Raw genomic sequence first — 26,554 nt, forward strand, 5'->3', positions numbered from 1 at the left:
CAGCGGCCATTTGTCCGTCGAACTATGTGCCCTGCCCACTGCCACTTCAGTTTTTCAATCATTTGGACTATGTCGGTAACCTTCGTTCTCCTATGGATCTCCTCATTTCTGATTCGATCTCGCAGGGAAACTCCGGGCATAGTCCTCTCCATTGCTCTCTGATTGACCATGAGCTCTCTCATAAGGCTCATAGTTAGCAACCACGGCTGCGTACCGTAAGTCATCACTGACAACACACACTGGTTGAAAACCTTCGTCTTCAGACACTGTGGTATTTGGGACGAGAAGATTTTACGGAGCTTTCCGAACGCTACCCATCAGATGTAAGCCTTTACATCAGTAGAATTGAAAAAGGTTCCCGATCTTGATGGCTTTTCAGTAAAAATAATTCACTCGATATACATACCTGGTTGTCATATTTAACTAATGTGTTGACAATGGTGTGTTTCCTGTCATTCCATTATTCAAAACCGGTAGTTCTTAGTATTTTAGACCTATATCTATTCTACCGACGCGCGCTAAGTAAAATATTTGAAAAGCTCATTTTACAATTATTTTTTAACCATTTTTATGGTAATGATTTAATGAGCACGAAACAAATTTGTTTCTCAAGTGGTTGCTCAACAACAGATGATGGTGTTGAGCTTGTTCAGCAAATTTTTGAAGCCTGGGAAAAATTCTCAGGTGAATCTTTGAAATCTTTTGTGACTTATTCAAGGCATTTATTTGACTAAGTTCATCATGAAATCTAAATCAGAAAACTACAACATTATGGTATCAAGGAAAAAGCACTTAGCCTTCTGAAGTCTTATTTGGCCAAGATAGTTCATATGGTTGAGGTGAACAGTAAGAGGTCAGCTGGATCTCCCGTTACTATGGTCGTTCCACAGGGTTTGATTCTTGGGCCATTCCTATTCCTTATATAATTAAGTGATTTACCATACATTGTGCAAAATAAGCATTAGATAGTATTTTTTGCAGATGATACTTTTTAAACTACATAGACAGCATACTGCTTTTGATGACGTGAGCAATGCTATCTCTAAAGTAGTGGAATGGTTCACAACAAATAATGTCCTTCTTAATTAAAAAAAAATCACATGTATTAAATTTTCCTTGCCTAAAACGTTGTGTATAATGTTAGACAGGTTGTCACAAAATTGTAGTAAAAGATGATGAGCTGAAACCTGTAGATACAGCCGTATTTTTGGGAATTACCTAAGATTCCAAACTTCAGTGGGGTCCTCGTATTATGAATTTTGTTAGTAGTACGCCTGTTTTTTGCAGATGCTGCTTTAACTGACGCATTGACCCAGGGCTGTGATCTGCCACCGATCGGTACTACAGAGCTTGGTAAAAAAATATCCATGCTCTGCAGTATCACAGCGGCTACTGCAACGGCGCAGTCGCTAGGATCATCCGAAGGGAAACAAACCTTGCCCCAAGGGTAGAATGCAAAAAAGGAGATATCTGCGTCTCCATAAGGAAACACAGGGCCAGTTGCGCGGTGGTGAACGGCGTTTAAATCGGAGTGAATTTCCTTGATGTTACAAAAGTCCACATTAAGCGTGGAGCGAAGTGCCGTGGTGTTGCTGCCCGTTTTGTCCTGTGACATGCGCGGTACTGTGCCCTCCCCAGAATACGAGGGGTAACCCGAGCGCGAATGCTCGGGGAGGGATTCTCCGGCTCTGGTAGAGCTGGTACCATCCTGGGGTAATATCTTTTGAAATACCGCTCTGATATTTTGTTGGAGGGGATGGCCTCCGGTCCTCGACACTAACCTATGTGAAACATAGCGGCACTAGGCCGCTACTTCACGCCGGTATTCTGCGCGAGTATTGTAAGTAACCCGGACGAGTCAGGCCCGATTGTGCTGACGTCAGAATACGGCAACGTGACTCTCCCACTTTCAAAAAGCCCGTAGTCACCTCTTACGAAACCCTTGGGCCTGGGACTACCCTTTTTTTTACGCCCCGGGGAAGCACAGGGCATGCCACACACATACATGCCAAATAAATATTATTATATATTATAAACGCTCCTTTCGTATAAAGTTAAATGTATAAAAACACATTAGTTTATTTATGTTGTGAAACGCTGAAAAGTAAAATGGTTTGGTAGGCCGATTATCGTTCGCAGTTTTTACTATGACGCTTCGTTTAATATAGGAACCCGGTTTATGTTACAAACAGGCGCCTATAGCATGAAATCTGACATTCAAATCAGATTTTCTTTTCCACATTTTTGTAGATTTTTACTTTAAACGGAACCTTATTTTACTTACATAAGTTACTCTTATTATTATTTCATAAAATCTGTAAGTAAAATTAATAATAACTTTTACATCAATATCAATAAATAACTGTTAAATGGCATTATTTTATAAATTAAAATGAATGTTCCCATGATATTATAATTATTTGTTATGTTTTTAAAGTGATAGCCGGCTGAGAATAGTTACACAAATAAAACTGAAAACATAAAAAAAGTACGTTTAAAAAAACCGACTTCAAAATCTGAAAAGTATAAAATAACTAAAAATTTTATTTAATACACCTCTTATGCAAACCTTTCTTTACCTTTAATACTAATAAAATACTATTATTTGTATGTGCTACCTATTGATAGGTTTGAAGTCAGTGTCAAGCCCTAAACAAAATAAAACTTAATATTATAAACAGCTAACTTACTATAATTATTTAGGTTGTCTGGCCACGCGTGTCTGTCCGCTTTGTTTGTTTTGTTCTAGACGAAGCTATCCCGCTTAAAGTCACGCGTGGCGAGTGTAGGTACCTATGGGCGCAACAAACTCAGCGGGCCTTTTTTTTCATCGAAAAAATATGTTACAATGTAATATTGTACAATTAAACTTATTATTTAATAGCCTGAGGTCGGTCGCGCCATGCGCAATCCGTGGTATCAATAAGAAAGTCATTTATGTTATAGTAACCTTTACCACACAAACGTTTTAACAATCCTTTACTTTTTTTATTACTTTTGTTTTGAACATTTTCTGGGATCTTGTAAAAGCATATACATCGCCCCACAAAATACTTATTAGCTCGACTTAGCCGAGTAGTAGGCGTTATAAATTTATGTCTGTTCCTCGTGTTAACATTATGGTTATGACAGTTTCTAGCAAATTCACACATAAGGCACATAAGCCTATGAACATACATTACATTATTAAGAATATATTGAGAAGCAACAGTCAAGATGTTAATTTCTTTGAATTTTTCTCTCAATGTTTCCTTAGGACCTGCGAATAGCCCTCTTCTGCAGCACAAATATTGTTTTAATATCGGCAGCTGCAGCGTTGCCCCATAGCAATATACCATAGGACACAATACTATGGAAATAACTAAAGTATACTAGTCGCGCCGTATCTATGTCAGTTAATTGTCAAATATTTTTTACCGCATTGAGAAGTATACTGTGAACTTTTACTAAACAGTATCCACAATACCGCCTGGATATAATTCATTTCCATATCAGTTATAAAGGTAAAACTCTGTGACACACAAAATAGGCTTAACCCTATGAGCTTTGATCCTTTACAGCGTTGAGACCATAAATCGCTTAAATTTCCATCTCATACGTATCTCAACGCTTTGTCGAAAATCTCTGATAAAATATCGATAATTTATTTAAATAAGCCTGAGTGTATTTGTAAATTGAATACTTCACCTACGCCCGGATTTATAATGAGAGAGGGAGGGGTGAGAACCCGGGAGGTTATTAGATTATTGTTTACTGAGCTACCGGGGAAAATACACTGAGAAATGTAACGGTTATTAGCATGCCTTTGACATGCAAGGCAAATGAGCTTTTATTTAACGTTATTGCAATAACGTTATATACATATGGACATATCATTCGCAGTCTGATAACGGAACAGCAAAAGTGTGCTTAACGCTAATGTAAGCACACTTTTCCTCCTTCGTCGTGTGTCAATCAACAAGCCTAAATATGGTATAAAAAGTGCTTAAATAATGCATTAATGACTCAAAAAAAAGATTGTGTGACTTATCATCGGTAAAATTATTTTATTGTATAAGATTGATATGCAAAAAGGGGGAGTAATTTAATAAAACGAATATTTTTTCATTAAATATATTACAATATTATTGACATGTCCCCAGACAAGACCCGCTTGTCAGAATGGGACAGATGATAGAACACAATTAGTCGAAGTTTATTATGATGTCATATGCCACAGCATGTGCCATATTTCGACTTTGATTTTGTATGAGGTGCATTGTCTATATGAATAGAATGTCTTTGCATTATTGGCTTAGATTGGTCTCCGTGATACCGCACTTCCTAAGAACAATAGCTTTTTTATTACGTCAACTATTAGATGCTTGTGTGCGTGGCATCTTTCAAATCTGGTAACATACGCTTCGTGTTATTTTACATTGTAATTAATAAAATACAAGATACTTGTTGATGATATGTGATCCCAGTATCTTTCTTATTAATGAATAAGAAAGATACTGGGATAACATATCTGGGATACGTAGTATTAGTTGCTGCACTTTGCGACTACGCCTGCGGTATCTAGCTGGAGCACCTATACTTCTAAGGCAATGGATACAATTTTGAATAACAATATTTGAATTTAAATTGAAAAACTATAGAATAATATTTTTTTTGTCTTTTAAATCAAAATAAAAAAAAAACATCCCACTGTGTAGTGGATCATTCACAATGAAAATGATATGATGGTGGAAAATATTACTTTGAAGTCCGTCAGTTGAATGGTAGACTAACAATAGACAAACAAACCGTGCGACAGAGAATCTCTAAGGGAGTTCCAGCAAGACAGAAAAGGAAAGAGAATGTATTGTTACCGTAACCGAATATAATTGACAATTCGTAAACAGTCGGCCACGATTTGCATAAGCTCATAAGTATTTTGAATTATGTATAACATTTTTTTTTTATTTAATTTTTAAACGTCACGCATTATCGAGTCAGATCATCTAGTATTTTCTAAGTCTATAGTTAAACCATTTATAACATATCCTGTAGATTGTAGAACAACCAGTTGCAGTTTTGGTTCCCGCTTGGCACATAGAAATTTTTTTACGTAGGTAGCTGTTAACCTAACATAGTTTTTATGTCTAAATAGAGCCTCTGGCTACTAGAGAACCGATGAAAACAGGCCAGGTTTATTACTTTAGTGTGGGTGCATTGCTAAATATAGAGATTAAAAGTCAACCGACGTTTTCACAGCTGTCACAGTATATCAAGTCGTATAAATGATCTAAGTTATTCAAATTCTAGTATATTTCTGAAATTTGAAATGCGTCTTTAGAGAAGTGTAAAAAAAAATTTTACAAAAAAAACAACCGCCTTCATAAACACTATTCCAAAACAATAGATATAATGTGCACTAAAAAGTATAAAAATAATTGCGTATTTTTATAAAATCTCATTAATTAATCTAATTCTAGTTACGATAATTATTGTTATTTTTGGAATCGGTGTCCTTCCGCCGCAATCTGCTCTCGGCTCTCGCCTCCTCACGACTCAAGCACATCTCACCTATAACTATGTATGTAGCTACAAACCTATCTTGGATGACACCGACTCCAAAAATTACAATAATATAACTAGAATAAGATTAATCAATTAGATTGTATAAAAATACGCAATTATTTTTAAACTTTTTAGTGCACATTATATCTATTGTTTTGGAATAGTTTTTTTGTAGGCGGTTGTTTTTTTGTTAAAAATGTTTTTATTTTATGATTTTTAGTGAATTTGAAGTACACTAACTAACAATTATAAATTAAACGTAAGTACATTGTAATTTGAATACAGACAGTGTTCCGTTACTTTGTCATGGATTCCGTAATCAGAACCTAACCAAAATCTCACCAAACTATCTTTGATGTATATGCTTTCCAATAAAAAAGAATCATCGAAATCGGTTTGCGCGATATTGAGTTATTCGTAAATTTATCATCCACTTTGCTATACGTATTTATAGCAAAATTTAAGACTTTTATGGTTTTCTCATGGATTCACTGTCAGATCTGGACCAAATTACAATGGGACCACTCGGGAAGCACCAGCTTTCAAATAAAAAAACAATTCTCAAAATCGGTTCACCCAGTCGAAAGTTTTGAGGTAACATACATAAAAAAAAAGAAAAAAAAATACCGACGAATTGAGAACCTCCTCCTTTTTTGAAGTCGGTTAAAAAGAATACTGGCAGCATTTCCGCATTGGATAGTCAGGCTGATCCGTTGACTGAAATAGCTGCCAGCGCTTGTGATTCCAATAGCCCTATTGAGGCGCGAAGATACTTTGTACATTCTCCCCCCATAGGAAAAATACCTCGGCACCAAACGGCATAAAAATGTATGACTTACTGAGACTAACATATTTGCGACGTTTGCAGTCTTCAGCAGTTGAAGCAGCAGCCCCAGTACCAACAGACGTAACTAGGACATGAGAAGCCAGAGTGTCGACGCAAGGTGCGTCCTACAGCAGTGCCCTTCCCTGTGCCCATGCCACCGGGATCATTCCATGAAGACGCTTGCCATCGTGGCGGGGTACCATTTGGCTCTAAAACAGCTGGCATTTTAAGAGCTGGAAATGCCCTGCGGATGACATCATTCATGCTGGCATGACGACTGATACGGTGACGCCCAAGAGCATTTTTTTAATGAAAATAAGGGACGAGACGAGCAGTACGTTTAGCTGATGGTAATTGATACGCCCTACCCATTGCAATGCAGTGCCGCTTAGGATTCTTAAAAAACCCAAAAATTCTGAGCAGCACTACAAATGCGCTCGTCACCTTGAGACATAAGATGTTAACTCTCATTTGCCCAGTAATTTCACTAGCCACGGTGCCCTTCAAACCCAAACACAGTATAATGCTTACACATTACTGCTTCACTGCAGAAACAGGCGCCGATTGCTACTTACTACCTACCTACTTGCATACCACATCGGCATATATAATATGTATATCGTATTAAATATATATTATTGTTTGACAACCTTGGACAGCCAATACCTAGTTTGGTGCAAGATTATTTGTATGAAACTGTGTTAAAATTATTGATATTATTAATAGTCGGGGGTAAGCATTTCCCATCACGTAGTTAGCCCTAGTAAGGGCTAGTTAGCCCTTCAGTTAGAGGTGGATTCTTCTTCTTCGTATGATTACTCTTTACAGAGCAGTCGTGGTCACGTCGAACGACGAACGATTCTACGCCAGTTATCCCTGGCTGTTGCTTCTCTGGCACATGTGTTGAGCTTTGATCTGGTCTCTCCAGCGCATAGGGGAGCGTCCTCTTGACCTATTGCCGTTGACCCTTCCCTGAACAACAAGTCTCTCTATGGCATGCTCTCCACGTCGCGTGATATGTCCGAAGTATCTGAGGATTCGAGCTCTCACTATAGATGAAAGCCTTTCTTTCACTTTGAGCTCTTCAAGTATCGAGACGTTTGATGGCTGGTAGAGGTTGATGGCTGTTATAAAAAACTAGCATTCCATGCCATATCAATACAATTGTCAATTCATGCATAACAAATAACGGCATAGGAAATTGATGCGAACATAATATAATAGAAAACGGTGTAACATGTATATCTCTATTGTGTTGTATTCACATATTATATTTGATCTTCCGTTAAAATGACAATCTGTTCAAGCCTGATATTGCGAAGATTATTTTAAAAAGATATTTTAACTACAAAAGTCTAGACTTTTCTCGAATGTCTAGTCTAGACTCTACATTCAAGACCTAATAATATTATTACGTAGTTTTTTCTAATTAGCTTGATACTTTGTCATAAAATCTATGTAGGTATACAAATGATTTGAGTTTTCTTTAGTGTTAATTCCGCCAATATTTGTCTTTAAACAATTCGAATCGTGTTTCGCCTCTACACGAGGCATCCTCAGGACGTGTTGTCTCGCCAAAAAGGCGAAACACGAGTCGAATTGTTTAAAGACAAATATTGGCGGAATTAACACTAAAGAAAACTCTAAATCATTTGTATAATTATGGATTTCCGCAAAGTAACGCCTACTTCAATAAATTTTCTATGTAGGTATGTTTGAAGTCGGATTTTTAGTGTAACAAGTTTTCAATTTTACATTGTTAAGTTACGATTATGAATAGCCCCAGTACGGTGATTGATTAAGTATCAATAGCTTGCCCTATAGGGCTGTATACAACGCGCGATATTCCATTATTTAATATCTTCTCGCAGTATGTGTTATTATTTAAAATTTCTGGTTACTTTTGTATTCATCTTTGTCACTTCTACTGTACCTGATAATACTTTCTGTATGATCGAAATGCTTGATATTTTATCGTTAAAAAACCAAGAGTGTTTTTTTCTTCTTGTTTTATTTTATTTTAAATCTCACATTGATGTATTTAATAGTTCATTATGTATTGTAAATGTATTACTTTTCAGTTGATTAATTTTTTGTGTTTTTAGTAATGTAAGTGTTTTTGTATTATATTGTTTTTCATTTCATTATGCATGTTGACTTAGCCTGTAAGTGAGGAATACACTTACTATAATAATATTATGGTGTGCTTTAGAATAAAGATTATTGTACGCGACGTTGCATTTAATAAATAAATATTTGTTCGAAAACAATGCGAGGATTTACTAGACCATTATATTTTATAACTAATTCAAAAACATCATTTGAAAAAAATATTGAAATTGGACCGCAGCCAGCAACAAGCAATTAACCAATATATACCTAACGAAACAATTGTAAAATTATGACTGGTGAAACCAAAAACAAGTCAAGTAACACAAAAAGGCTTTGAAATATTAGTAAGAACGCTACACTATGCTTCTTGTGTATTCAAATGTACTGGATGCATCGACTAAGGGTCAAAATCCCTTCTGAGTGTGCGAGATAATCCAGAATTTACGGCGTTTGATTTGCTTTTTGTTTGGTGAAGTCAGAAAGTCAGAAGTAAAGTCTACTTACGTCATTGACGTGTATGATTTGGAGTTATCTGGCATAATAAATCCTGATATACCGTGTTTTGTATTTCTGTACGAATGCAAATGGTCACGAAGGTCCAATATGACATTTTCTGTATTTTATGACTGGTAACGTTATTCATACACTTGGTCTAAGAGTTCATACTTTCCTTAAAACTAGACCAGACTTCATTCATTAAGATCAGAGAGCATAATCTCTGTAAACTGCGCGCCTATTTTACGCTAAAACTCCTGATTTCGAGCCCTTTTTGATGAGCCAACTGTGCGTTTTCAAGAAATTTCTTTCCTCGCATAACCGCTTTGTGGAATCAATTACCAGCTGCTGTTTTCCCGAACCGATACGACTTAGGGACCTTCAAGAAAAGAGCATACTCCCACCTTAAAGGCCGGCAACGCATCTCTTGACACCATGGGCGATTGCCTCACCTCTCCTCATCCCGTGAGCGTCTCGCCCGTTTGGTGAACATTTCACACAACCTTCGAATTTATTAACAGTGTGTGTAGGTTCCAACCTACAACATAGGTTGGATGAGAGTAGCGCAGGAGTCTCGTCGTCGTCTTTGGGGGAGGCCTTTGTCCAGCAGTGGACATCTTCCGGCTGAAATGATGTGTGTAGGCTGTCTCACGATGTTTTCCCCCAAAGTGGAGATCCAATAAAGAATGCTACAAATTCGAAAATCAAAAACATATTCGAACGTGACAGGCGGGGATCGAACAGTCTTCTCCTGGATGAGAGGTTGTTCACCACACCCATTACTGCCAAAAATAGCTATAAAGGAGTGTTTGTGACAGTGTAATTTAAAGGCACACAAAATCGTATCACGTCGTTATGTAATCCGTAATGATAAGATCATGTAGTCCTTGTTACAACTCCGTAATAGCAAAAGAACCTTGTCATATTAACGTCTGCATTAGGATTATCTAATATCTCTAAATGAGCAATTCTTGTATATATATATTCTGAATCTCGGAAACGGCTCCAACGATTTTAATAAAATTTAGTATACAGGTAGTTTCGGGGGCGAGAATTCGACCTAGCTAGGTTTCAATATTAAAAAATGTAATTTATCCGTGTTTTATATATATATATATATTATATACACAAGACTATAATAGCTCAGATGGGACATTGGGTGATCTGGAAAGCAGAAGACCCTGGTTCGAATCCAGATGTCCTATAGTATTTTTTTCTTCAAGTTTTGTACATTCTTAAAAATCCGAGCAAGGTTCGGTCGTCCAGATATTAATCTTTAAACATACTTGTATACATAATGTTTAATATTGAACGAGTTAACAAGTGTAGAATAAATACTTACCAGGACGTAGATTCCCTAAATAAAGAGAAGTTATTTGTCCATTCGATTGAAAATTGGAATCAGTACAAAGCTTTCAAAACATTCCAAATCAAACATGGGACATTATTTCCATTTTAATTTTTCTCTGTTAGAGAATGTATGTATTGACTGTTGCCCTCGGGATTATTCGCTTTATTGTGGAGAATGATTTGATTTTATATTATTTTTGTTATCAATAAAGAAATAGGTTGTGAGACATATTCGATGACCCTTGTGTTACGATACCGCCAAAGTTACTTTAGTTTTAGGGTTCCTCCGTACCCGTAGGGATAACCCTCTTTTTTTAGGACAAACGAGCGGTCATGATATGGTACGGGTCACCTTCTCTTGCTACACCTGAGGAATCACAGGAGCGTTGCCGGCCTTTTAGAAAAAATTGCGCGCTTTATTTGAATGTACCCAAACCGTATCGTCCTGAAAACATCGCACAAGAAAGCTTCGCACATTCTACACCTTCATTGTACGTCAAAGAGAGTTCCTTTGATAATCTGAAACTGTGATAAAAATAAATCAATTATTAATGATTAAAGAGTGGATATTTTTTCTACAATAATTAATTTTAAAAAACCAAACAAAATTTTTATAAACCTCAGCACCGATGCACACTTGGCCGCGTAGTTTTTCGCCCCGTAGATAGACACTCAATAATATTATGACAAACTAAATGATGATTACGTAGGACGTACATTAACAAGAAAGTGAATATATAAAAGACCAATAAAAGACATTTATAAGAAGTTACGGTATTATATAGTTATAAAGAAAAGTAATTAAAATACAATAATATGAAAACACGTAACCTGCGACTTTCTTGGAAGCTATGTCTTAGCCCAGGAGCGAGTGATCTTTTAATTATCTAAGACCACTCACTGGGAAGTCTCAACCATTAAAAAATATATATGTAATCTTTGAAATAAACGAAATTTATTATTGTTATTTATTATTATAATTTTAATTACTGATTTAATTAAATTGGTGATGAGAATAGAAATCATCGTATGGTAAAAAATTGCTATAAATTCACTTGAACAAAAAAAAATTTAACATGAAATATGAATCTATTTCAGTTACTTAGCATGAAAGCCAAATTACTTACTTATTATCACAAATAATATACTTTAACTCTGGACAACAAAGTTTAACAATTTCACGATGCTTAGATTTAATTAATGTAGTGGAGGAATAATGAAAACGTCTAAAGTAAAGTTTTTGTGTAAGAGAGATGCGGATTCCGTTAGTAGCAGCAAAGGCATCCCAAATATGATTGAAATTATTGACTTTTTAAGGCGAATTTGGAATACTAGAAATCAACAAGTAACTGGGATTGTAGTATTAATAATAATATAAAACAGACAGAAACATAATAATAATAAATAAAGAAGCCTTTTATTATTTCCCATTTGTTACATGCAGATTTTATAATTCAATATAATATACATTTCATTCGCAATATTCAAAGTAATTTAAGTGTATATATTTCTTTATGATGTTGTATATGTGTTCTTTTGATATTTTTATAATTATAATTAAGAAATTTTTATTAATACAGAAACATACATAAGGGTACCCTTAATAGAAGAGGTCGCTGAATCAATGCATCATTATTATATTGAGCTACGAGCAGCGTATATTGGCTCTTGGGCTAGGTAGGCACAGAGCATAAGCAAGCAGTAGGTACTCGGTATGTACAGACGTACAGTACTGTTGACGCGACTGTGAACCGCGCACGCCTTCGACTAACGCGCGCGCGCCGACGCGGACGTGATACGAAACTTAATAAAGTGTGTTTGTGTGTGTGTTGGATTGCCTTACTGTATCGCTTTTGGTGAGATTCTTGTAAACATTTTTGGGTTTTGTAATAACACGAACCGATTGTCCACGTAATGTTACTTATATTAAATTTATTATATGCATTATTTACAAAATAATATTTGTGATACGACCCCGGAAACATCACACTGCGCTTGTCATCCTGAGATGGATAGAATGTTTTAAGAACCTGTAATTACACCGCATACATACATACATACATACGTGTATTACAAGTTAACTATTATTAGAAGACTAAGCATTACCATAATATCCCAAAATTACTAAATATTTATTTGTAATCTAGGTACTAGTAAGTACCTAAAGATCTTAATAAAGTAAATTCGAGATAAGTATTGGTAGAAACTTATTATTATTTTTAACTAATTTTTAGTTTATTTCGATTCAAAAATATGAATAAAATCTGTAAATTATTATATTCTGTTTGAAGATAGATTTGTGAACCTCGTATAAATACAGCAACACTGATTTTATTAAGTAATCTGAGTATATTATCAAATCAAATCAAAATCACTTTATTCATGTAGGTCACGGAATTGACACTTAGGAATGGCAAAAAATTTTTTTTTTACATTCGACCGTTATATGTATTAAGTATTAACTACGATTATTGATATCGTAGACACCGGGCAAGTTTGATGCTGATTGTGAATTACGCAGTTATAAAAAAATTCGCTTCGTTGGAGTGTTGAACAGCAAACCTAAATAAGAATTTCTCTATGGACTATAGATGTGCTATGGCGGCACGTCTAATAAACCGTCTTGGGTTTCCTTCTTCATGTCTCCCGCGTTAGTTGTTTATTTTTTTATGTGAATAAGGGATGAGACAAGCAGGGCGTTCAGCTGATGGTAATTGATACGCCCTGCCCCTTACATTGCATTGCCACTCAGGAATCTTGAAAAACTCTGAACGGCACTTCAATTGCGCTCGTCACCTTGATACATAAGATGTTAAGTCTCATTTGCCTAGTGATTTGTTACACAATAATACTTACACTATACTGTTTCACGGCAGAAAACGGCGCCGTATTGGTACCTATAATCTAGCCGGCATCCTGTGCAAAGGTACCTACCTCCCACTGGTAAATGCCCTTAGTCGTCTCTTAAGATACTCTTGAGCAGGGGTGCTCAAACGGTCGATCGGGATCGACAGGTCGATCGCGAGTGCTTTTTGAGTAGATCTCGAGAAAAAAATCCGGTATAATAAACTAAAATCGGTAATTACGTAACATCTTATGAAAAGTATGCTCAGGACATGCAGTGTCACGCTTCAACATCCAAAGTCACTATTTAGTTAAGCTAAGAACTTAAGAACGCGTTTGTTTTGTAAAAACCAATAAACTCGCAATTTTGAATAATAATTATGAGTTTTTTCATTGACATTTAAGAGCAGACCTACACTTACCTTGACTAAAAAATGCACATTTTGCGCAAAACTAATATCTATGTCATCGTGACACTACCTAGACGACAATCCTTCATCACACATACTTGAAGCCTCTCAGAGCCGATCGATCGTAGTCTACAAATTTTGAGGTAGATCGCCAGCAGTTCAAGCTTGAGCACTCCTGCTCTTGAGCATGGAACTTCCCTATTATTGTTATGCCCCGGGGAAGCACAAGGCAAAATTGCTTGGTTCTAGCTAAGTTTTATTACTATACTGGCCCAATCTAACAATACTTACCTATAGCTTTTGATGATTTAGAAGTCAGCAATAACATGCGTAAAATTTTTGATAAAATTTAATTAAGTTTATCTAAGCTTGAAATGCTATTTTCGGCTTTTTCAATAAGTGCTCTATATATATATTGAGAGAAAACCTTTTTGTAGAAGAGACGGGCCGGCAAACGAGCGTACGATTTATCTGATGGTAAATGGTCAGACGACCACACATGCTTACAATATTAGAGGATTCACAGGAGCATTGCCGGCTATTTATTGAATTCCACCGGAAAAATCTTGAAGTGTTATTAAATTATCTGGATGCGTTCTTGCCACGCTCTGACAGAATGGTTGTAGAATGCTGAAAGAACTTTCCTTCTGAAATGAGTCTAGGTCGATATGAGAAAAAACGCATTGGTACTCTCTATCTCAAGATATGCCGACATATTTTAATGTTTTACCATCTACTGACACTAAGCTACTTTGCTGTCCCTTTCCTTGAAAGAAACAAATTTATTTGGGAAACATTTGGTGAGTGAACAGTAGAACACTAAACACCGGAAGTTACCGCCATTGGTCGTTACCACGTCTCCAGATAAGGGGAAGATTTATGTTTACATAACATATTCCGGTGGTTTGTTATAAAGTCTTACGATACATGACGAAATTGAAATAGATTTTTTGGACTATTTTAATTGCAATAAATTGGTTATCCTATATGGTATACTAGGTTTTACCTGCGACTTCGCCCGCGTTTAATAGTTACTTTGGGCAATTTCTTTTTAATTTTACTTATAGGATACTTTTCAGATAATACACATACGAACTGCTCTTTCCGTTGCTGGCGGCACTCTTCTATGATACAGCGGATATCCCTTGTCATTGTGGACAATCTCTTTAATAGTATTTCCCTGTGAACTTTAATCTCCTATTTCATTCTCATGTAGGTCAAAGTTTCAAAAATGCTCGAACAAATGTTTATAAATTATTTCTTATCAAGTGGCTAAGTACAAAGTTTCATAGTTTTATCTTCGATACTAACGAATTTCCATACAAACTGCCATCCCCTATTTCAACCCCTCCATTTATTTTTTCATAATAAAAGGTAGCCTCTGTCCTTTTTCAATCTCTAGTCTAACCCTGTACTAAATTATATCAAAATTGATTTGGTGGTTTAGGCGTGAAAGCATAACAAACAAACTTACATTTATAATATTAGTAGGGATGTACCTATTTTCTTAAAATGTTATATTTATTTCATGAAGAGACTAAAGATGGAATAATTATTTATTTGTAGACTAGGGGGCAAGCGTCATAATACTTAAGTACTCAAATAATATTTAACATACGTTTCCCACAAAGAACTGCGTATCGCAGAAATCTACAATGGGTCGTCATACTACTTCTCATCGAAGCTACATTTAGCACCACAAAGCTTCATAATTCGCAATTTTTTTATGATAATAAGGGACGAGACGAGTAGGACGTTCATCTAATGGTAATTGATACGGCTTGCCCATTACAATGTAGTGCCGCGCAGGATTCTGATTGGCACCACAATTGCGCTCGTCTCCTTGAGACATAAGATGTTGAGTCTCATTTTCCCAGTAATTTCTAGCTACAGCGCCCTTCAGACCGAAACACAATAATGCCTACACATTACTGCTTCACGGCAGAAAAAGGCGCCGTTGTGGTGCCCAAAGTCTAGCCGGCATCCTGTTCAAAGGAGCCTATCCCTGGTAAGGCCTGTTGTTTAAGGCCGAAAACCTTTTAAAGGTTGAAGTTTCAGGTCATGAGCGCAGTCGCGGTGCTGCTCACAATTTTGGGGTTCTCAAGAATGCTGGGCAGGGCTTATCACTTACAATCAGTTAAAAACCTTGCACTTCTGGCCCCATCTCATTATAAAGACAAGGCAAAACTTGATAATCGTCTCATCACCGATTCATCATCATCGCTTATCCCTTTTTGTACGGAAAGTACTAAACGCATGGGAAATTCACGAAATCTTGACGCAGTATTATGGTTTCATTCAGTCTTCAATTATTCTGATGAAACAAAGCAATTAACAAATACTTAGCACTAGATTTTTTTTTAAAATACCAAAAAAATATACCTATATATATATAAACATATATAGGAGAACTAAAGTTACCGACATAGGCCAAATTATTGCGAAACTGAAGTGGCAGTGGGCAGGGAACATAGTTCGACGGACAGATGGCTGTTGGGGCAGTAAAATCCTCGAATGGCGACCAAGTACAGGAAAACGCAGTGTTGGTAGGCCCCCCACAAAATGGACCGACGATTTGGTCAAGATCGCCGGAATACGTTGGATAAGGACAGCGCAGGACCGATCGTCGTAGAACTCTTTGGGGGAGGCCTTTGTCCAGCAGTGGACGTCGTCCGGCTGATGATGATGATGAAACAAATATAAATTCCCATCGTTCAGCGAGAAGCGAGACATTATAATGCTAGCAATATTATCACATAATACAGACATAAAATAATTGAGTGACTGTGTACGTCATACTGTCGGGAACCAAACAGGCGATACGTGAGTAGACTACTAATTAGTCTAGGCGTTTAAAATTCGTACTAGTATGTATAAACTTATACGTACAGTCGAGATTGCGAGGCGAATAACGAAGCACAGTATTTGATTGGCTTATTATCGTTGAACATGTTAATAAAGGTTCCACGATGGTATGCATCAAAGAAGACACTACTATCATTACATACACTGTAAGTTAAATTAAGGGCAACTATTTAGCGGGAGAGCAAATAAGTCTCTCTTTCTCAAAGAGGTTTTATAACTCTTTACCAAACTCATTGCCCATTGGACATAGAAATGTAAAGCCTAAATACATATTATTTTATGATAATAAGGGACGAGACGGACGTTCAGCTGATGGTAATTGATACGCGCTGCCCATAACAATGCAGTGCCGCTCAGGATTCTTGAAAAACCCAAAAATTCTGAGCGGCACTACAATTGCGCTCGTCACCTTGAGACATTAGATGTTAAGTCTCATTTGCCCAGTAATATCACTAGCTACGGCTCCGTTCAGACCGAAACACAGTAATTCTTACACATTACTGCTTCACGGAAGCACTATTCGCCGTTGTGGTACCCATAATCTAGCCGGCATCCTGTGCAAAGGAGCCTCATCCTGCTAGAGTGTGAGGCAATTGTTATTGCGAGAACGGAATGCCTTGAAACCCTAACTCTTGAGGAAGAAAACATGCCAATGAGAATTCAACGCCTCATGAAACTAATAAGTGTTACGTTATTGAAGATTTATATAACTCTAGCTCAGGGATGCCAATCGTAATCCCTATGTTTTAGCGTCTATTTCCAATCCTCCAAGTGAATGTGAAACAAAAGACGTGCTTTAAGCACATGCAGGTCCGCGAAGTTCAGTGCAATATCCTACAAACCCTAACATTAAAATGGTGTGTGTTTAAAACCGTACGATAAAAATTAAAAGTTCATCAAGGTGTAGCTAGTGAAATTACTGGGCAATTGAGACTTAACATCTTATGTCTCAAGGTGACGAGCGCAATTGCTCGTCCCTTATTTTCATAAAAAAAAGAAAAAAGGTGATGATACTATTAGTATAATTTTTTTTCTTCTATATTCATAAAGTAATTTATCTACCCAAGCAAGCGTTACAGGTCAGTCTCATTCAAAACCCACAATATAATGTGTTCAACATGCCTTAGGAACTTTTATCTTCAAAAACAATGTTGCCTAATACAGATACATAAAACCCTATTAACTGTCTTACTATAACCACATGCCCGTAACACATCCTCTCTGAATGTGGTCCATTAATGCGTAAACGTAGCATCTGAGAAAACCAATTCTTCAACCACTTGAGATGTGTCAGCTCACTGCAAAAGATAAAATAAGATTCATGAAAAGAATCAATCTTAGCACATTAGATCACATTGGTCGCAGTAAAACAGGACTGCACTGAACTTTTTTCATGACAATAAGGGACGAGACGAGCAGGACGTTCAGCTGATGGTAATTGATACGCCCTGGCCATTACAATGCAATGCCGCTAAGGATTCTTCAAAAAACCCAAAAATTCTGAGCGGCACTACAATAATTGTCCTCGTCACCTTGAGATATAAGGTGTTACGTCTGCCCAGTAATTTTACACAATAATGCTTACACATTACTGCTTCATGGCAGAAATAGGCGCCGTTGTGGTACCCATAATCTAGCCGGCATCCTGTGCAAGGGAGCCTCCACTGGTTTACTAACAAAAGTAACTTTACTAAAGCCGCTTTACTTGCCATAACCATATGCCAATTCTTAATGTCTTTTAACGTACTAGAATGTTTTAGTACATACGAAAGATTTATATACAAGCACGACTCGCTCTTGGCCATTTTATTGAAACACATCACATACACATAGTAACATTGACCTCGAATAAGTTTTGAAACAAATCTGCGTGCTCGACGGGCAAATCGTTAAAAAACCCGCAACATGAAAATTGAGACGAAACCTATTATTATGTTGAATTAAGCTTTCTGCTTCTGTTTTGTACAATTCATTATGTTAATTTGTATTCCGAGGGTTTGTTTTCATTTTATTCACTTTTATATCGGCTTTAAGGGAACAGTCGACTCAATTATAACGCAGAATTAATTGGACTCTTAATTGTTTGTTTCATATCACCTGAATAAAAATAAAGAATTGTTTAAAAAGTTGCAGCAAACATTTTATGTTCTTTTTAGTTCCTTAAGGCTTAGATAGTTAATAGTCTCTTGCTTTTAAACAACCGATAAAAACAGACCACGAATATTAGTTTAGTGTGCGTGACAAGCTACGTTTACACTCGCGATTTGTGTGACATTTTGTGTTAGTTTGCGTGAATTGCTCTAAATAGAGGTTAGTTCTAACCTAAATTTTCTTTCGACATTTTCACAGCTCTCATAGTCTATCTAGGCGTATAAATGATCCAAGCCTTAAGGTATATTTTGTTTTAAACTACTTAACAACAACGTCACCGAACATATTTAATTTATATTTTAAACTAGCTGACCCGGCAAACGTTGTTTTGCCATATAAAGTATAATTCACGCGATAGTTTTATAAATAATAGCCCATGTGTTATTCTGGTGTGTAAGCTATATTATTGTAAAGTTTCATCAAAATCCATTCAGTAATTTTTGCGTTAAAGAAGTACAAACATACATCCAGACATACAAACTTTCACATTTATAATATTAATAATTATACAATTTAATCAAATGCGATAAAGTTGTTTAAGGGGTACACACGTTGTTGACTGTGGTTGAATTTAGTTATTTAAGTACTCGGTGACACACAGATAGCATACCTAATATGAAAAAAAACGATAACATTATTATGTCATAAAAGTGTTTTTAGTTTCCATTCAAATTAATTAAAATTATTTTAATAATATATGTATTAACAGCAGCCATAGTCTTTGGCACAAAGACACTGCCGGATATCGGACATTGAAAATCGGTTATCCTGAAGATCCTGGTAGCAAAAATCGAACAGGCTATATAGATTATTAAATTGACATCAGTACTTGACCTTCTAAATTAATCCGACGTTTTGAAGGTTTGAAAATCTCTTTCAAATATTCCGTTAGGTAACTACATACAAACAGACATACGTAACAAGCTAATAAAAGTGGGACAGACTGCTTACATGTCATCGGTCATTTAATCATGTTCAAAGATCACTTAAATAAACAAGTCAAGCTAATAAAAAGCGTTTAATAACCTTAAATGGGCCACACTGTTGAATATTTAACTATGGGAAGATTAGGAATAATAGAGCTTGCCATGTCAATAAAATTTTCAATAATAAAGAATATCAAAAACAACCATCTGTATAGTTTTAGGTTACTGACACTTAAGCTGTAAACACATGTTCGGATTTGGTTCGGGCGAACCATCGGACGCGGTCCATTTTCGATGGTATGTCGTATTCTCAAAATTATTATTTCTATTTAGATCTAGCCGTACCAAATCCGACCTTGTTTTTAGGCCTATTAGTTTAGTGACGTGAGAATTGTTAAGATTGGCCCACGCGTTTGGTCTCCAGACTAGAGCCATTAAAAGAATAAACCACAACACATACATAAACACGTTATCTTAAATATACATTTCGCAGTTGGGTGACACTGATTCTAGACAAAACTGAGAATATCAAATTCTATTTTTAAAAAATTCTAAATTTTAAACACGAGATCGAGATGATTGTTACAAAGGCAATTTTAGAGAATTGACTGCCACAAACTTTAAGGAATTTAATACAAATTTCAAACAAGTTTAAATCAGACTTGTATTCAATGCCTTACTTCTTCAATTATTATACTAAAACTCTGTTGTTAAAGAGAATTTAGCAACAGATTCTTAGTATAATATAGATTTAGGGAGTTAATAGAAGCCATTTAAACCGCTATACTTATTTTTGTTTCAATTTTGATTTAATTTAATAGACTTTAGAATAGAAAATAAGATATTTTAACTAATACGTCAGCGAACAGGAAAATCCGTACAATAAACTTAAGACATAATATAGGGTTTACAACAAAAGCATATTGATGCAATGTATCGCTCGGAACGGCTTCAATACTTCACTCGAAACGTAAAAAAGCCTTCAATTATCTCATAAGGGCCATTAAACGATTAAAATTTAACCGAACCAGATTCTGATGGCTTAGCGCTAGCACGCATATGTTAAGGACCCAACACATCAGACGGGATAGATTCTGTTTATAGTTTTAGATTAGTAGAAACTAGATAACATTTAAATATTAAAATATTGTATACTCATTTTGATTTTGATGAATATTAATCCGAAAACCACACATTGGTGAGAATCGAACCGTGCCTGTCGCAGTCGTGCTCGAAAGTCCAAGGTAGATACATTTTTAAAAAGCATATTACTGATAGGCTTCAGAACACGGTCATCAAGTAATTTATTACATAACGCATGGTCACCGCACTGATTAGACGCTAATCGCGGGGTCTGGAAGTAGGAAGACCAATAGACGAAACTGTCGGCGCTTGCGCTAAAGTAACTAAATAGAATGAATAGGAAATAATGATAATGCTCTGTATGTTCATAGGTACATTAAGGAATTTGCTAGAAACTGCGACAATCATAATGTTAACACTAGGAACGAACATAAACTTGTTATGCCTACAACTCGGTTAGGTCGAGTTAGTAAGTCTTTTAGTGGGCGATGTATATATGCTCGTATAAAATGATCCCAGAAAATGAAAAAAAAGTGGTAAAGGTTAATATAACATAACTAAATGATTTTTTTAATGACACCACAGATTGGGAATGGAGCGAACACACTCAGGCTCAATAAGCATATAAGTTTTTTTTTGTACTATAATAGGTACATTGTAATCCATACTTTTATAAAAAAAATCCCTCTGAGTTTCTTGCGCCCGTTCTTCTCGGTCCGAGATCCTCTGTTTAATATTTTTCGTTTCTCACTGTGTAAAAGACCTTCCAATATTGTGCGGTGAGTGTAAAGTCATCTTAACATGTAATCTGTATAGCGTGGCAGTAGTTTAGTGAATGATGTATAATTGGGCCGGGGGTCGTGAGGGTGGGGGGTGGGGTATCGAGGTAGCTCACCCTCGTAGAGAGGACCTCGCCCGATAACGGGTTATCATGATAGTGTGGCGCCCAACGCTTTTTGATTTAGTTTTAATGGGAAGATATAAATTATTATACCAAATGCCTGCAATTATCCGGCCTTTTTTTATACCATGAAGTTTGAGTATAACCCAACAACACAACATAACATGTACATATATTATTACTAGTAGCCTTGTATGTACTTGTAGCCTTTTTATAGATGTTAGTATGTAGGTATTAATTGAATTTAATGTTTAGTTTATATTATATTTATTTTGTAAAATACTAACATAAGGCGTAAACTAAAACAATGCATTGAAGTCAAACCTCTGTGGTTTTTAGAATGTTTCATATTTTGTAATAAAAAAAATATAATCTTTATAATTTTTTTTTTTATTGAATAGGAGGACAAACGAGCGTACGGGTCACCTGTTGTTAAGTGATCACCGCCGCCCATACTCTCTTGCAACACCAGAGGAATCTTGTAATAACACCTTTATAATTCACTATTTGTGATTAAGCAACACCATGCATTAAATTATTATTAAGTAGCTATTTTTGTTTTCGTACGCAGTTGCCGTGATATTATAATGTTGTAAATTTCATTGTCATTATTTCTTTAAAAAAAAATATTGAAATTGGTACCAAAAAAAATGTGAATAAATTTTATATCTTCCTATTATTTATTATATTATTTCCTATTATTTTATCCTTCCTTTATAAATATTCCTGAATAACCTACATGTATTGTAAGATAATAAAAATATTTTGAACAATATTAACTTCTCATTTAATTAATAAAAAAACAAAAATTGTTTGTTTATCGGTCACCACGCTCAAAAAGTGTAACTTGAATTAATATCAAAGAAAAAAAAATCAAAGGTAAAAAATGCTACATAAATAAAATAAATAAATAATTATAATTGCATGAGTTGATAAAAAATGCTATACAATAGCTTTACCGCGGGAGTCCCCGAGTGCCACACGTCTTTTTTTATTTCTTTATTTTAATGAAAATTAGGGATGAAACGAGCAGGGCGTTCAGTTGGTGGTAATTGAGACGCCCTGCCCATAACAATGCAGTGCCGCTCAGGATTCTTGAAAACGTTAACATAAAAATTATTAGCGGCAATACAATTGCGCTCGTCACCGTGAGACAAAAATGTTAAATCTCATTTGACAATAATTTCACTAGCTACGGTCCGCTTTAGAACGAAACACATAAATGCTTACACATTAGTGCTTCACGTCAGAAAAAGGCGCTGTTGTGGTATCTATAATCTAGCCGGCATCCTATGCAAAGGAGTCTCCTACTGGTGCACATAAAGCCAACGTGACGCGTCGTGGCTTGAACAACACTCAACCTACATCCGTTGCTAAGGAGTAAGTTTATCACTATAATCACACCACAAGTTTCTTGAACCTCAGAAGTTGTTTTGAATAATTAACATTATTCAAGTGGCGCGGTTAATGAAACGCATCCGGATGGATAATGTTTAATTTATTGGCGTGTTCACATTGATAGATTATATGAGTTGATAAAATATTGCATATCCTGTTTATATTTAAAGTATCTGTACTTACTTAATACTTAGATGATTACAATTGACACATTTAAAAATATTCACTACGAGAAGAATAGATACAGATATTTCTTCATCAGGTAATGCGCCTCTAAGACTTTACCAAAAAAAAAACAATTTAGTAGAAAGGTACACTGTTATACCAAGTAGGTATATAATCATTTGTATGATTTTTATTGATTTTATGAATTGTAAGTGTGTTCCACATATCCAAGTTGAGTTATGTTACTAATAATTTCACTATTATATGTTACAAAGACAAATTAAAATTCTTCAATATGAAAACCGTAGAATTGCAAAGAAATGCATCACAAATTATTTTCTTATATAAATTATATAACAATCAATTAGACTAGCCATTACTTCTATCAAAGATTGGATTATGTGTTCCACCTTATCATTGTCTTATCAATACATATCTGCCAGTACATGTACGATTTTTCAGAAACAATTATGTTACCTTTTGATAGAAGAGATGCGATATTTCCCATTTTATATCCCCAAATTTAAAAATTATAGAAAAGCAATCTCTTCGCCTTTTAGGTGCACCAATTTTGGAAGAGTCTTTCTCAGCATATATAAATGAACAAAATTCATAATTTGAACAATATTCAGACCGCTTACTATGCATACATTCCCACATGGCCTATCATATAATTCGGTTTTGTCTTTTTGTCCCCAAGCTAACTTATGTTCTCCGATGTTGCCCTCTTTGGAATCATGAGATATTTTTGTCAAGTTTGGACGATTCTCTACGAAATTTACTATCAAAAATATTAAATTGTTCATTGTCTGATATTTCTTGGTGCCAGGCTTCTCTGTCCATTCGTTTTGGTGGAATTGGCACCAGAAAAATATCTAGTATATCCTTACCAGCATTCTTATCTTCTGTTCACAGTGCCAGCACTTTATATGATAAAATTATCTCCCCGTCATTAGGGTCCCTGCCACTGGTGTATGCGGAAACTGTTAAAAATGCTTGGAAAGTTGCCTGTCCAAATGAAAATTACCCTTTAAACATGCGATCAGAAAAGCTTTGGGATGAGCCACAGTGCAAAATCATTTACAAAAGGATATTATTATCAAGTCACAATATTTCGGATCAGGCTCGTTTTATTGCTGTTAGCGAACGAGATTCAGGGTACTGGCTTCAGGCCACTCCTTTGAGTAACATAGGGACACTTCTCGATAATTCCAGCTTCTCAATCGCAGTTGGTTTACGCCTGGGTATCCCTAGAACAGTTCCCCATATGTGCCGCTGCGGAGGCAATGTAGACAGCCTTGGTCACCATGGCTTATCTATCCGCCGCAGTGCGGGCCGACTCTCTCGCCATGCCGCCTTAAACGACGTCTTGCGTCGGGCCTTTACTACCGTCAACGTGCCGGCTATCCTAGAGCCGAATGGAATTTCACGTGACGATGGTAAGAGGCCTGATGGTATGACGTTGATTCCTTGGAGTCGTGGAAAGCCACTGGTGTGGGATGCGACTTGTGTGGACACGCTAGCCCCCTCTCATATTGAACATTCATTTAGAGCGGGAGGTGCAGCGGCGGAATCTGCCGAAAACCTAAAGCGGAGGAAATATGCATCACTCGGTGATGGATACATATTTGTTCCCTTTGGGGTTCAGACGATGGGTCCTTGGGGTTCATCGGCACAAAAAGAGCGTAAAATCGTAAAAGAGCTATCCAGGTGTCTAACCGATTTAACAGGTGACCTGGTACGTATCTCTGTCAAAGGATAAGTTTGGCCATACAAAGCCAGCTTCATGTGCACCTTACCTGCCGATAGGGATTTTAATGATATTTTCTATTTGTAATTAATTAATTTTGTTAGATCATTTAAGTTTTATTTTATTATTATTTATATAAATAGCGTTATTAAGTATGGCTCAAATCACAAAAAAAATAACATAATCAAAATAAATCATTTTTCCATAATTTAATTTCCGAACAACCTGTAAGCCTGATCTTAGCTATCTTAGGATCTTATTATCCACACCCATGCTTTAAATCTTCTTTCTATTAAATATTCTGAAACTGATAGCTTATTGCCAACATTAAAACACCCAATGTCCTACCACCACCAAACGGATGATGTAATGTTGTACTGAATTTCATTATAACACTTCTTTGTTTTTTTTGGATCCCTTCATGCGCAAAGAGTTTCAACAGACAGCCACATTTTTATTGCTCGATGCGTGGTATATGTATGAATTTCAAAAAAAGAACTTTTCGTTTACGCGCGTTCCACGTAAAAAAAATTGGTTATTTGAATCCCGCCATTTTTCTTCGATATTGATATTGTTATGTTTACAAAAAAATAGCGATTCAAGTTATATTATGGGTGTAGATAAAGTCTTGTATGCAACTGTTGATAATTAGGTATTATAACACTCATGTGATACTATTATCGCACTCGGCTTCGCCTCGTGTGATAAGCCCAACATTATACAACAGTTGCATAAATAACTATAACATCTAGTGTACAGCGTGAAGCTACTATGGCGTAAGTAAATTTAAGCATTGAAATTTTTCAATTTTCAAGCTAAGAAATTCCCTATATATTAAAGAAACAAAGTTTTTATTACCCTTACGTGGGTGATCGCACAAGTAGGAAGAAGATGGCACGAAGTAGATGGCAGTTCCTACTATAGAACGCGACACTGTATTTAATTGATGTGTACACACCATAAAAATTTAATATACATTTACTTACATACTTACATAAAAGGATTCATATTATGGGTGTAGATAAAGTCGTGTATGCAACTGTTGATAATTAGGTATTATAACACTCATGTGATACTACTATCACACATTCGTGTTTTAATACCCCTTATTACACAACAGTTGCATAAATAACTATTACATTAGTTAACTGGATATAACATTAACATGAATATTCGACTCTATCGAATTATGAATAAAACCAGTCTGGGGACCAACCATCAGGTGACCGCTGCCTCAACATCTGACGCACAAAGAATATTCGTGAATGAAGGAGCTCATTAATGATTTCATACAAAAGCGATTACAAAGAGCAGGAAATGCAAAGTGAACCGAATCCCACGAGCTATTGAGAACTGCTCATTCACTGCCATTCTAAGGCTTTATTGTTTTTTAATAACAATAATTAAACCGTCTTTGGTTTAGAATGTATCCTACATATAATCTCAAAGTCATTGGTATCTTAAAAGTCTCTTGACCTGGAATCACTTAAATTACTTAATATGAATAAGAATAAATAAGCAATTTTATAGGCTTAGCCCATTTAGTCACATTCTTCCTTACATAAAACGAGAATTTAACATTTATCATTCGGAGTGTTCCGAAAAGCTGTTTATCCTGATTCCTTCCACCGAATTCCACCTTCACACGACACGCCATAAGTAATTAGGATACGGTGCAGTTTTCAAGGAACTTTCTTCTACATACAACCAATCTATGTAATGAGCTTTCTAACG

At 35.8% G+C, this 26,554-nt stretch overlaps 1 protein-coding gene across 1 annotated transcript in view; it reads left to right on the forward strand.

Moving 5' to 3' along the window:
* The first annotated feature begins 12,043 nt into the window (after window positions 1–12,043).
* Window positions 12,044–26,554, forward strand: part of LOC126966692 (uncharacterized) — a 105,481-nt gene continuing 90,970 nt past the window's right edge. The window contains exon 1 of the mRNA XM_050810873.1: window positions 12,044–12,183. The gene's annotated coding sequence lies outside the window, so the exon portion shown is untranslated. The remainder of the gene's footprint in view (window positions 12,184–26,554) is intronic.

The sequence above is a fragment of the Leptidea sinapis genome, chromosome 11 (assembly GCF_905404315.1).
Source record: "Leptidea sinapis chromosome 11, ilLepSina1.1, whole genome shotgun sequence".
In the NCBI taxonomy this organism is placed as follows: Eukaryota; Metazoa; Arthropoda; class Insecta; order Lepidoptera; family Pieridae; genus Leptidea; species Leptidea sinapis.